The sequence below is a fragment of the Schistocerca serialis genome, chromosome 3 (genome assembly GCF_023864345.2).
Source record: "Schistocerca serialis cubense isolate TAMUIC-IGC-003099 chromosome 3, iqSchSeri2.2, whole genome shotgun sequence".
NCBI classification, from domain to species: Eukaryota; Metazoa; Arthropoda; class Insecta; order Orthoptera; family Acrididae; genus Schistocerca; species Schistocerca serialis.
Genome location: NC_064640.1, coordinates 914,925,129 through 914,938,787, shown reverse-complemented (window position 1 = coordinate 914,938,787; position 13,659 = coordinate 914,925,129). Strand labels below are relative to the sequence as shown.

Sequence of the window (13,659 nt, the reverse complement as noted above, 5' to 3'; positions counted from 1 at the left end):
AATGCTGCAGAAGATGACATGTGGAAATGAGTAACGGCAGACCCAAATGCATAAATGTGTGGACTTCCATGGATCACCACTTTCAAGGACAGCATCTCTGACTGAACATACCTGGTAAATGAACAAATTTGCAACACAAATCTCATGCCTTCTCTGTTAGATCCGATACATTATATTTTCTGGAACAGCACAAGAACACTAATATTAAACTGCATATCCTCTGTCACTGAATTTATCATATTTTGATGGCTCATTCACATTGTAAGGATTGAGCACAAGGACAAAAACGAGCTGTACAGTAATATGCCATGTGAAGTAATTCCTTAGAAATGTGAACAGTATTGTTTCTATATATGATGGTAGTATCTCCTCCCGAAAGAACAGTTACCATTGATGACCATGCAGCTTTGCTAGAAATGAAATGATAATTAATCTTCTGTGCCCTCGATGGCTCAGATGGACAGAGCGTCTGCCATGTAAGCAGGAGATCCCGGGTTCGAGTCCCGGTCGGGGCACACATTTCCAACATGTCGCCAATGAAGTATATCAATGCCTGTTTGCAGCTAGGGTGTCCACTTAATTATCATTTCATTTCTAGCAAAGCTGCATGGTCATCAACGGTAACTGTTCTTTCGGGAGCAGATACTACCGTCATATATAGTTAAAATATGGCTTCCCAGCCATTGACCACCTTGTGCGAACGTACACGCTACGCCCGAACTCGTACGGGACTTGGTAGATTAATCTGCCGCGAGTAAAGAGTATGATGGGCAAACATCTTGGCCCACTATGAATGTAGTGGTGTGGACATGGTGGGAAAGTGGATCTCACGGGGAGCATGCAAGGGATAAGTCCCTGCAGGTGCACTGTCCTCTGTGCCCTCGGCGGATCAGATGGACAGAGTGTCTTCCATGTAAGTAGGAGATCCTGGGTTCGAGTCCTGGTCGGGGCACACATTTTCAGCATGTCCCCAATGAAGTACATCAACGCCTGTTTGCAGCTAGGGTGTCCATTTAATTATTATTGTTTCTTTTATCTGGATAATTCACTGTCATGTAAAATTAATTGCAGATGACACAGGTGCCAGACTAAGGTACAGATTTCTGAGTGGAATTGGAGGACAAAACGTCCTACGAACATGGGTCTGGAAATGTATTGTTGCCATGGTAGGTGGCGCTGATGAATGAAAGTTCCTCTGACCACGTGCCATGTGTTCCTTGTGTGTTGCAGGCTGTGAGATTGACATGGTCTACTGTAAGCAGCAGAATGGTCCAATATTTGTGACGGGAACAGGCCGAGATGGTGTTTGTGTATGGCCAAGCAGATGGAAATGGTCTAGAGGCAGAACCTGCTCCTCCATATCTGATGTATGCACAGTCCACCACCTTTCTGCATGTTTGTCTGCCTGAAAGGACCCATGATAACACAAACGCCCAAAAATGCTTGAACTGTATACTGGTGTGGTTGGTGATGGTACAACCATGCTGTCTCGCCTTGTGCCCGACACGAGTACCAGATCATTCTGCTGCTTGTAGTATGCTGCATCACTCACATAGCCTGCAACAGAAGGAACACACGGCACATTGTCAGAGGAATTTTCATTTCGTCAGCGCCTTCTATGTGGTAACAATGCATTTCCAGGCACATGTTCATAGGATCTTTTTTTCTCAATTTCCATTCAGGAATCTGTCGCTGCAGTTTGTCAGTTTTATTAATGTTCACTCTGTATATCTCACGAAAAAACTGTGATAATAAAAATCTGGGAGATTCCTGCAAACCATTCACGGCTGGATCAGGAAAAGGGGAAGTGACACGGGTACACAGAGTACCCTTCACCACTCACTGTGAAGTGGCGTGCGGAGTATAGGTGTAGATATGGCTAACTGAATCTCCTGTTTATGGTCTCTCACAACATATTTGGAATTTTAAGAGGTTATTCACCATGAAGGTACTTTTTTTTATTACTTATGATTGGTTTTCATTCTTTTTGGAAACCATTGTCAGCTCTTCTCGTGTGTATTTAAACTGCACATGACTCTAACCACATGAGATGATGCTTTTCAAAGAAAACTGAAACTAGTCATAGTTAATAAAGAGAAACTTTGTGATACATATGGTAAAAATTTATGAATTATAGGGATCATGGATCCCAAGCTTAAAAAAATGTTTAGGATCCTCCTATGAAGTGTCTTACTTCTTGCACTTCTCCTCACAAGTCCTGTGTCATGTTGACACCAGCCTTACAAGAAGTCCAACATGCATTTTATATAGAAGTCATGTATACTATCACTGGGAATGACAAAATGTTGTTGTCATGTTGTTTCACTAATCTGAGTAATCGCTCTCTGCGTTGACTTTTACTTGTGCTGTACCAAACTGACATCCATTATGTTCATGTGAAACACTTTACCTATATTAATATATATGTTATTTGCTGGGAATAATGTTCTCTTCCATAAATAACACTGTGCTATGCATTCCACATTTTGGCAAAATTTCACAGTGTGTGACAAACAGCTTATGAATTGTTATTTTTGTGGTTTTTCCTTAATTTATGGATACCAACGTTTTTCAACAGTAAGACAAAAAAAGGGTAGTTATAATTTGCAGAGTAGAAGCACAATTTCCTGTATTGAGATAGTTTAGTCACTGAGGTTTATACCATTTGATTGCAAAAACTTAATTCTTAGAGCAATTAATAACTCAAAAATTTGGACATCATGAAATATGGAGACAGTTGGTTGCTGTAAAATTATTATTCCTACTTTATCTTTTAGTTGTAGAAATTGTAGATCATTCAAGAATAATGTCATTGGCTTTTGCAAAGCAATATTTTAAGAGACACTTTCTTACTGTTTTGTGCAGAAATGTCTTTGTGTTACAGTACATGAAATGCACAGTCCAGCACACTTAAATATAAAGAATCTGTCATAGCATTACCAGGTGCAAAATGGACTGCAATAGACGAACTGTCAGAAAATGTAAAATTATGTCGGATACAGCTAAATTATTGAACAATGAGTCAAACTAAGTCTTGGGCTATTTGTGTTAGCAACAATGTTTGATCCCATATTGCAGTCATATACATAGTACAGTTTAATCACATTGGAATCTGAATTATAAAAGGAATTAAGTTTAGCAGACATGAAAAAGACAGGTGAATGGAATTTATCATCCATCTAAACTAAACTACTGTGAAGCAGTGGAGAAGAGGAATACGCTGGTGGTCTTTTCTGCAGTTGCCAGTGAGAAGCCTTCCTGTTGATCCATGACTTAACACGCACTTCTTTCACAATGTCATTTCTGTTGTAGCCAAAGTCAAAGTAGCATTATAGAGAAACAGTGATTAGAAAACTGATGGCTAATGTCAACATGGTTTGTGTGGCAACATTAAATTTGTTCACACACCTGCCACCAGCTTTGCTTACACATGTTAAAAATGCAGCTGTAACTGCTACTCTGCTACAGTGTTATTTCATTGCAAGTACCGATGCTTATAAATTGCCCCAAAGCTTTCAATTTCTGCTACCTGAAGACCATGGTGAGATGATAAATGTTGAAGTATGGATAAAGAAAGGAGTGGTACCTTCCTTATTTGCCATCCAGTACTCACTTTTTCTGCTCTGAAATATAGTACTTCATTGATAATGGTGATGGTTAATATGAGATGAGAATGGAGTGTGTTCTTTATGGGTAAGTAATAACAATATACTTGTGTTGTGGATGTATTTAGATAATATCTCACTTTAGCAGCAATAATGTCCTCAGCAATTCACACACTGGATTTCAGAATAGATGCGCTACTGAGGATACCATTTACATGTTCACTCATCAAATTTTACAAGCATTAAATAATGAAATAACACTGCATGGTATTTTCTGCAACATATTGAATGGATTTAGCTGTGTGAATCACAGTTTTCTCCTAGATAAATTGAAGTTTTTTGGGATTGATGGTATAGCCAAGCAATGGATAACATCGTATTTTACCAAAGGAATGCAGAAAGCTGTACTTAGTGATTCAACAAATATAATCTGGGGACATAATTCTGACTGGGGAGAAATCTCGTACAGGGCTCCCCTGGCTCAGTCTTAGGTCCAATATTGTTCCTCATCTATATGTAAAAGATCTTCCATCTCATATACAACAAGCAGAATTAGTTCTTTTTGCAGATGATGCTAGTATTGCAATCAATCCAAACATGCGTACAAAAACTGAAGAAATGGTTAACAATGTTTTTAAAAGTATCATTGGTTTTCTGTGAATTTTCTCATCCTCAATTATAAAAAGACACAACATATTCAGTTCTTAACATCTGGGGATACTACACCAAAGATAACAGTAACACATGGCAAGGCAACAATAAATAAATCTTAGGTGTCGTATTAATGAGAATTTAAATTGGAAAAAGCACATTTTGGAAGTCCTAAAACAACTTATCTCAGCCACATTTGCACTTAGAATCATTGCATATCTTGGCGAGAGACAGATCAAAAAGTTGACATATTTTGCATGTTTCCATTCAGTAATGTTCTGGGCTAACTGATCGTTAAGAAAAAAAGTCTTAATTGCTCAAAAACGTGCTGTAAAAAAAAATCTTCTGCTTACCCACGATCATCTGTTTAAGGAGCTGGACATAATGACTACTGTGTCACAGTAAATTTATTCCCTCATTAAGTGTGTTGTAAATAAGCCATGGCAGTTCAAAAAGAACAATGATGTACACATCACTGTAATACCAAAAGGAAAAATGATATTTATTTATTGCACATTAAGGTTGCATCTACCACAAAAGGGGTGCACAATGCTGTGACTAAAATTTTTTAACACTTACCCATTGTCTGTCAGAAAGCAAAGTAAAATTTGACAAAAAAAAAAAAAAAAAAAACTGAAAAAGTTTCTCCTTGACAAATACTTCTACTCTGTAGAAGAATTTTCATTACTGTAATGTATAAAAGATAGTCGATAGGAATTAGGAACTTGTACGTAATCACTCATTCCACATCATTATGATTTATCATATGAAATGATCCATGGAACTAACTAACTGTAGTCTTCATAACATCCCTTAAATGTTTAAAAACATCAAAGCTCTGGCTATGGGCTGAACACTGGGTGTACTCACAAATACAACGTGTGAAGTTATGTTCTGATTGGTAAAAGTGAGTTAAATTCCAATGTGTCTATCACACTCGCCTCGGAGTGAAATGTTGTTTGTTAAAACAAGATGTCTATGCGAATACAGATGGCCTACATAGCATGTCCAGTACCTCATCAGATGATAACTGAAATGAAAGTCTTAATTTGCAGTGATCACCAGTGCAAACAGGTACTCACTAAATGAAAGCGTTAGCTGCACAAAGAAGTTTGTTTCAAAGAAAGCTGTATTTTAATTAATAACGAGCACCCCCTTTCTCTCAAAATGCATTATATCGAAGAGAGAATGGAAAATTGGTGTATTTGTTAACAATTTTACTCCTATTTGCTCCAGTGATCTTCACATGGATATGCAGAATATGTAATTCAGGTTTTTATTGTATTTTTAGAAAGTAATTACAAATGCTAAATGATTTATAACTTTATTCATGATACTTTTGCTGCTGTTGCACACAGCCTACCAATAAGAATCATTGCACTGCTAGTGCCCTGTCATATTTCTGGGTGATACAGTCTGCTGGGAGATTAAAAGCTGACAGTGCAATGAAGCAGGTTCTTGTAGTAGCAAGCATGCTAGAGACTGCATGAAATTCTGTGGTTCATTGACGAACCTTCTCTTCGGGGCAGAGATGATAATCACTTGTACTGTTTCTCTGGGCCTGGGTAATATAAACAGGAATCAGATTAGTCAATATGATATGACTTTGTTGTTATCTACATCCGCAAGCATTTTATTATTATTATAGTCATAACAGGTGAATAGTTGGAGTTGTAAAGCAGACATGCTCTCAAGGCTCCATTGTGTTACCTTCTATCATAATGTCAGATTGCATCTTGGCAATCCAAAGTTGAAAGATAAATTCAAGAAGCAGTACTGACAAGCTTGGAAGGAGAGCGCCACATTTTGGCAAGGAGTTGACACCCTTATAGGCCTTCATCTCGTGGAAACGTGCTATGTATATAAGAAAGTTTTGCAGATTGACAGTAGTGTGGTAGCACAATAGATGCCCAGATCATCAATCAGGCAGACAATACCAACAAATAAGTACTGCCAGTAGTGTGATAATAGTATTTTGCAAAATTAGCACAAACTCTTAAACACAAATTAATGTAACCATAATTCATTAACACCATGTTGTTGTGTCCACAACCTAAATATGTTCTGGCATGGCTTAGGAAGAGGCATGAAATTTGGCAATGAAAGGGTATGGATTGTCTTTTTGGAGTAAAATCGCATGAATATGCTCAGTGAAGTGTATAGATTTGACTGTCATTGCATAGTTTCCTAATCTCTATGTGACATGCCTGTAGAATGTGTTTGTTAACTCATAGAGCTAACAGCATCTCGTGGTGTCTAAAAGTTCTTAAATGTTTATATATTGCACAGGTGCAACAATATCTCTAAATATATACAGGGTGTTTCAAAAATGACCGGTATATTTCAAACGGCAATAAAAACTAAACGAGCAGTGATAGAAATACACCGTTTGTTGCAATATGCTTGGGACAATAGTGCATTTTCAGGCAGACAAACTTTCGAAATTACAGTAGTTACAATTTTCAACAACAGATGGCGCTGCGGTCTGGGAAACTCTATAGTACGATATTTTCCACATATCCACCATGCGTAGCAATAATATGGCGTAGTCTCTGAATGAAATTACCCGAAACCTTTGACAACGTGTCTGGCGGAATGGCTTCACATGCAGATGAGATGTACTGCTTCAGCTGTTCAATTGTTTCTGGATTCTGGCGGTACACCTGGTCTTTCAAGTGTCCCCACAGAAAGAAGTCACAGAGGTTCATGTCTGGCGAATAGGGAGGCCAATCCACGCCGCCTCCTGTATGTTTTGGATAGCCCAAAGCAATCACACGATCATCGAAATATTCATTCAGGAAATTAAAGACGTCGGCCGTGCGATGTGGCCGGGCACCATCTTGCATAAACCACGAGGTGTTCGCAGTGTCGTCTAAGGCAGTTTGTACCGCCACAAATTCACGAAGAATGTCCAGATAGCGTGATGCAGTAATCATTTCGGATCTGAAAAATGGGCCAATGATTCCTTTGGAAGAAATGGCGGCCCAGACCAGTACTTTTTGAGGATGCAGGGACGATGGGACTGCAACATGGGGCTTTTTGGTTCCCCATATGCGCCAGTTCTGTTTATTGACAAAGCCATCCAGGTAAAAATAAGCTTCGTCAGTAAACCAATGCTGCCCACATGCATATCGCCGTCATCAATCCTGTTCACTATATCGTTAGCGAATGTCTCTCGTGCAGCAGTGGTAGCAGCACTGAGGGGTTGCCGCGTTTGAATTTTGTATGGATAGAGGTGTAAACTCTGGCGCATGAGACGATACGTGGACGTTGGCGTCATTTGGACCGCAGCTGCAACACGGCGAACGGAAACCCGAGGCCGCTGTTGGATCACCTGCTGCACTAGCTGCGCGTTGCCCTCTGTGGTTGCCGTACGCGGTCGCCCTACCTTTCCAGCACGTTCATCCGTCACGTTCCCAGTCCGTTGAAATTTTTCAAACAGATCCTTTATTGTATCGCTTTTCGGTCCTTTGGTTACATTAAACCTCCGTTGAAAACTTCGTCTTGTTGCAACAACACTGTGTTCTAGGCGGTGGAATTCCAACACCAGAAAAATCCTCTGTTCTAAGGAATAAACCATGTTGTCTACAGCACACTTGCACGTTGTGAACAGCACATGCTTACAGCAGAAAGACGACGTACAGAATGGCGCACCCACAGACTGCGTTGTCTTCTATATCTTTCACATCACTTGCAGCGCCATCTGTTGTTGAAAATTGTAACTACTGTAATTTCAAAAGTTTGTCCGCCTGAAAATGTACTGTTGTCCCAAGCATATTGCAACAAACGGTGTATTTCTATCGCTGCTCGTTTAGTTTTTATTGCCATTTCAAATATACCGGTCATTTTTGAAACACCCTGTATATGAAGACAGTAACTGTTCTCGAAAGAACAGATTACTGTTGTTGACCATGCAGCTTTTCCCTGGAATAAATGATGACTAACAGAAACCCTCAGCTGCTGACAGGTGTTGTTGATATACCTCAACGTGGACAGCTGAAAATGTGTGCCCCAACCGAGACTCGAACCCGGGATCTCCTGCTTACATGGCAGACGCTCTATCCATCTGAGCTACCGAGGACACAGATGAATAGCGCGACTGCAGGGACATATCCCTTGCACGCTTCCTGTGAGACTCACATTCCCAACTGTCCACAATTCTACATATGCAATGTACCTTATAGACATTTGCTCATACACTCATTACTTGCGCACACTTTGGCGATTCCTGTAAGAGTTTGGGCAACCTGTGCGCATTTGCACAGATGAAGGTCAATGGCTGGGTAGCCATTGACCTTCATCTGTGCGAATGCGCACAGGTTGCCCAAACTCTTACAGGATATATATATATATATGAAGACAGTAACTGTTTTTGAAAGAACAGATTACTGTTGTTGACCGTGCAGCTTTTCCCTGGAATAAATGATGACTAACTGAAACCCTCAGCTGACGACAGGTGTTGTTGATATACCTTGATGTGGACAGCTGAAAATGTGTGCCCCAACCGGGACGCGAACCCAGGATCTCCTGCTTACATGGCCAAAGCGTGCGCGAGTAATGAGTGTATGGGCAAATGTCTATAAGGTACATTACATATGTAGAATTGTGGACAGTTGGGAATGTGAGTCTCACGGGAAGCGTGCAAGGGATAAGTCCCTGCAGTCGCACTATTCATCTGTGTCCTTGGTGGCTCAGATGGATAGAGCGTTTGCCATGTAAGCAGGAGATCCTGGGTTCAAGTCCCAGTTGGGGCACACATTTTCAGCTGTCCACATCGAGGTATTTCAACAACACCTGTCGGCAGCTGAGGGTTTCAGTTAGTCATCATTTATCTTTAAATATGTTTTGCAGATATGCCTCCTTTCATAAATCAGTTCCTCTGGACTCACCTGAGATTTACATGTTGGTTTTTCTGGTGTGAACAATTCACTTGGGCCGAGGACTTCATCCATATTGTCCCAAGAAAGAGTTCATGAATACTGAACTGAGAGCATAACGTTTTGAGACTTGATTCTTCATTATGAATAGATCTGTCCTCTATATGGCATAGAATAAAATGTAACATCACCATGATTATTTCTACAGTTCACATTTGATTTACTAATATTTCTCACAGATTGCAAGAAGTCATGGTTCCACTGAGGTCATACACCGGATTGACAGAAGTCATGGGATACCTCCTAATATCATGTTGAACCTCCTTTTGCCTGATGTAGTGCAGCAACTCGACATGGCATGGAATCAACAAGTCACTGGAAGTCCCTTGCAGAAATATTGAGCCATGTCTCTATAGCCGTCCATAATTGTGGTAGTGTTGCAAGTGCAGAATTTTCTGCATACGCTGACCTCTCAATTGTGTCCCATAAATGTTCAACGGAATTGATGCCAGGCTATCTGGGTATCCAAATCATTCACTTCAATTGTCCAGTAACTTCTTCAAACCCATCACAAACTATTGTGGCCCAGTGACATGGTGAATTGTCATCCATAAAAATCCCATCACTGAGTGGCTGCAAATGGTCGCCAAGTTGCCAAACATAACCATTTCCAGTCAATGATTGGTTCAGTTGGACCAGAGGACCCTATCCATTCCATGTAACCACAACCCACACCATGCTGGAACCACCACCAGCCTGCACAGTACCCTATTGACAAGTTGGATACATGGCTGGGGTCAGGGATTTTCTCTGCCTCATGATGACTGGGTGTTGTGTGCTGTCCTTAGGTTAGTTAGGTTTCAGTAGTTCCAAGTTCTAGGGGACTGATGACCATGGATGTTAAGTCCCATAGTGCTCAGAGTCATTTGAACCATCTGATGCATGGCTTTGTGGAGTTGCCTTGCACTCAAACCCTACCATCAGCTCTTAGCAGCTTCAGTCAGGACTCATCCGACCAAGCCATTGTTTTCTAGTTGTCTAGGGTCCAACCAATATGATCATGAGCCCAGGAGAGGCACTGCAGGTGATGTCATGCTGTTAGCAAAGGCCCTTGCATCAGCCACCTGCAGATGTAGCCCATTAATGACAAATTTCATTGCTTTGTCCTAAGAGATACATTTTTCATACTCCCACATTGATTCTGGTAGTTATTTCATGCTGTATTGCTTGTGTGTTAGCACTGAAAACTCTATGCAGATGCTGCTGTTTGCAGTCATTATGTGAAGGCTGTTGGCCACTGCATCTGTGGTGTGAGGTAATGCCTGAAATTTGCTTTTCTCAGCAGACTCTTGATGGTGTGGATCTTGGAATATTGAATTCTGTAACAATTTCCAAAATGGAATTTCCCATGTGTCCAGTTCCAACTACCATTCTGCATTCAAAGTCTGCTAACTCTTATCGTGCAGCCATTATCACGTTGGACAGGTTTTCAGATGAATCACCCGAGTACAAATGACAGCTCCGCCAATGCAGTACCCTTTTATACCCTGTGTATGTGATATTACTGCCATGTGCATATCACTATCCCTTGACTTTTGTCACCTCAATGTAGTAACCTAATAGTAATACAGTTTCCTTATGGAAAAGTTACTGAATAAGTCTAATAATAAACTATGCCTGCTCAAATTCTCAGTTCATTCATCATGCATATTCTACCAGATAGTAGCATTTCTGTCACAAAATGTCCTACATCATTATTTTTAGAGACTCTGATTTCATATTGAGTATATTTTTGCTTGTCAATTTATTATATATTTTCATCCCCAAGCACGTATCAACTTCAGTTGGTGTATGAGAAGCGTAGTATCCACCACTTTTATTAACACAATGTTTTACAAAGATATACAGATAGTCAAGTCTAATATAAACTGAATAGAAAGTCCAAAAACATGGAATTTCAGGTACAACAAATGGGCGGGTCAAACTTGTAGACTCACTCAGAGTTGAAAGAGAACAACTCTGCTGATCCCTATGAAGGCTCGCATGATACAAGTAATGGATCTTGACTATTGAGGGTGAGGGCTGCAGGTAATGATGGCAACACTTACGAGACATATCCACTGTGGAGGGCATCAGGAATGAATTCAGCTGCTGTGTGGTGTGGCAGATGTGTTGGGCCACACCATCCTTCCTCCTGTCAGGGAATAGGTTCTGCTGTCTTATTGTTATTTGTGGTTGGATTATCCTGTTAATGTGGTGGCAGCTGGGAAGCAAAGCTGTGTAGGAACAGCTGTGTGCCACCAGTGGCATAATGGCCCTTTGGGTTAGCTTGTGCCTATGCTTCAGTTAATGTACTCCTTGTATGAGGCTCATCTACATTGGATTGTTGGGACTGTTTGAAGAATCACCATCTAATGAGCTGTTGATGAACTCCATATCTCCCATCATTGGTGGATGAGGTTGGAAATTGCCCACATTGTAGTGGGCCCAATGCAGGAGCAACACAATGATCACCAGCAGTGGGTGAAATCTACTGCCAATCGTTTTGGGGGCCTATAGCATGTTGTCCTTATGTGCTGGTAGTTGCCTTGTTAACCTGAAGAAGTCAGGGCAAGTGTTGATAGGCAATGGTTCCCAGTTGCATTTCTATGTCTTAAGAGCCCAAAAGCTCCTTGAGGACTGGTACCATGATGACTTATGGATGCTGCAGCAGAGTTGGGATACCCACTGGCATTATGGAGTAGTGGCTCCTTGGTAGCGGTTGCAGGGTGTACCACTGCTGTGGGCACACATATATCTTCTGCATGCTCCACCAAGGGCACAGCTATATCAGTACTGTTTCCTTGGAAGTTTGATATAAGCTCTCTCTCATTTCTGATTTGAATGTGCACACTATATGCTTTGCTTCCCTGTTTAATTGTGGGTGGAAAGGTGTTGATATGATGTGGGAAGCATGGGCACAGAATCCTGTAGGTATTATGAAAGTGAACTCTGGCCCATACTAGGTGACTACTGTCTGGGGCAAATCCTCAGTTCTTAGGATTTTTGTGATGGCCTATACTTTCCCTTCCATTGTGGATTACATATTCAAAATGTAAGGATAATTAGAAAGTGCACCAACCACTTCTAAGGGATCAGCAACGGCCTACATAGTCACCTCTGTTGTGGTGCATCACATGTTCAAAACATAAAGGTAATTAGGAAGTGCATTGATCACATTCAATGAACCAATGAAATCTACTTTAATGCAATACTGTTGTGGTGCTGACTATGCATCAAAAGTGTGAAGTTAGACTAGCTGCTGCTTGATACTGTGTTCTTGGATGAAGACCATATGTCTTCAATCTTTGAGCCTATTCCTGGTCAGTATACAATACACTGAAATGCCAGAGAAACTGCTATAGGCATGCATATTCAAATACAGAGATATGTAAACAGGCAGAATATGGCACTGAGGTCGGCAATGCCTGTTTAAGACAACAAGTGTCTGGTGCAGTTGTTAGATCCGTTACTGCTGCTACAATGGAAAGATATCAAGATTTAAGTGAAATTGAATGTTGTGTTATAGTCAGAGCACGAGCAATGGGACACAGCATCTCCGAGGTGGCAATGAAGTGGAGACTTTCCTGTACAACCATTCCACCAGTGTACTGTGAATAGCAGGAATCAGGTAAAACATCAAGTCGCTGTGGCTAGAAAAAGATCCTGCAAGAATGGGACCAATGATGACTGAAGCGAATCCTTCAACGTGACAGAAGTGCAACTCTTCCACAAATGGTTGCAGATTTCAATGCCGAGCCATCAACAAGTGTCAGCATGCAAACCATTCAATGAAACATCACAGATATGGGCTTTTGGAGCCAAAGACCCTGTTGTGTACCCTTGATGACTGCATGACAGAAAGCTTTACACGTTGCATGGGCCTGTCAAAACCGACATTGGACTGTTGCTTGGTAAGATGAATCTCATTTCAAATCGTATCAAGTGGATGGATATGTATAGGTATGGAGCCAGCCTCTTGAATCCATAGATCCTGCATGTCAGCAGGGAACTGTTGAAGCTGGTGGAGGGTCTGTAATGGTGTGGTGCATGTGCAGTTGGAGTGATATGGGACCCTTGATACACCTAGATATGACTCTGACAGGTGACACATATGTAAGCATCCTGCCTGATCACCTGCATCCATTCATATCCATTTTGCTTTCCTACGGACTTCGGCAATTCCAGCAGGACAATGCAAAATCCCACTCGTCCAGAATAGCTACAGAGTGGCTCCGGGAACACTCTTCTGAGTTTAAACACTTCTACTGGCCACCAAACTCCTCAGACATGAACATTACTAGGCATGTCTGGGATTCCTTGTAACGTGCTGTGCAGAAGAGCTCTCTACTCCCTCATACTCTTACGGATTTATGGACGGCCCTGCAGGATTCATAGTGTCAGTTCCCTTCAGCACTACTTCAGAAATTAGTTGAGTCCATACCACATTGTGCTATGGCACTTCTGCACACTCGCGGGGGCCCTAC

The 13,659-nt window shown here is 41.1% G+C and overlaps 1 non-coding gene across 1 annotated transcript; it reads left to right on the top strand.

The window, feature by feature from the left end:
* Window positions 1–440: 440 nt before the first annotated feature.
* Trnat-ugu (transfer RNA threonine (anticodon UGU)) lies at window positions 441–515 on the top strand. Its single transcript has one exon. It is a non-coding gene; the product is annotated as a tRNA-Thr (tRNA).
* Window positions 516–13,659: the final 13,144 nt, after the last annotated feature.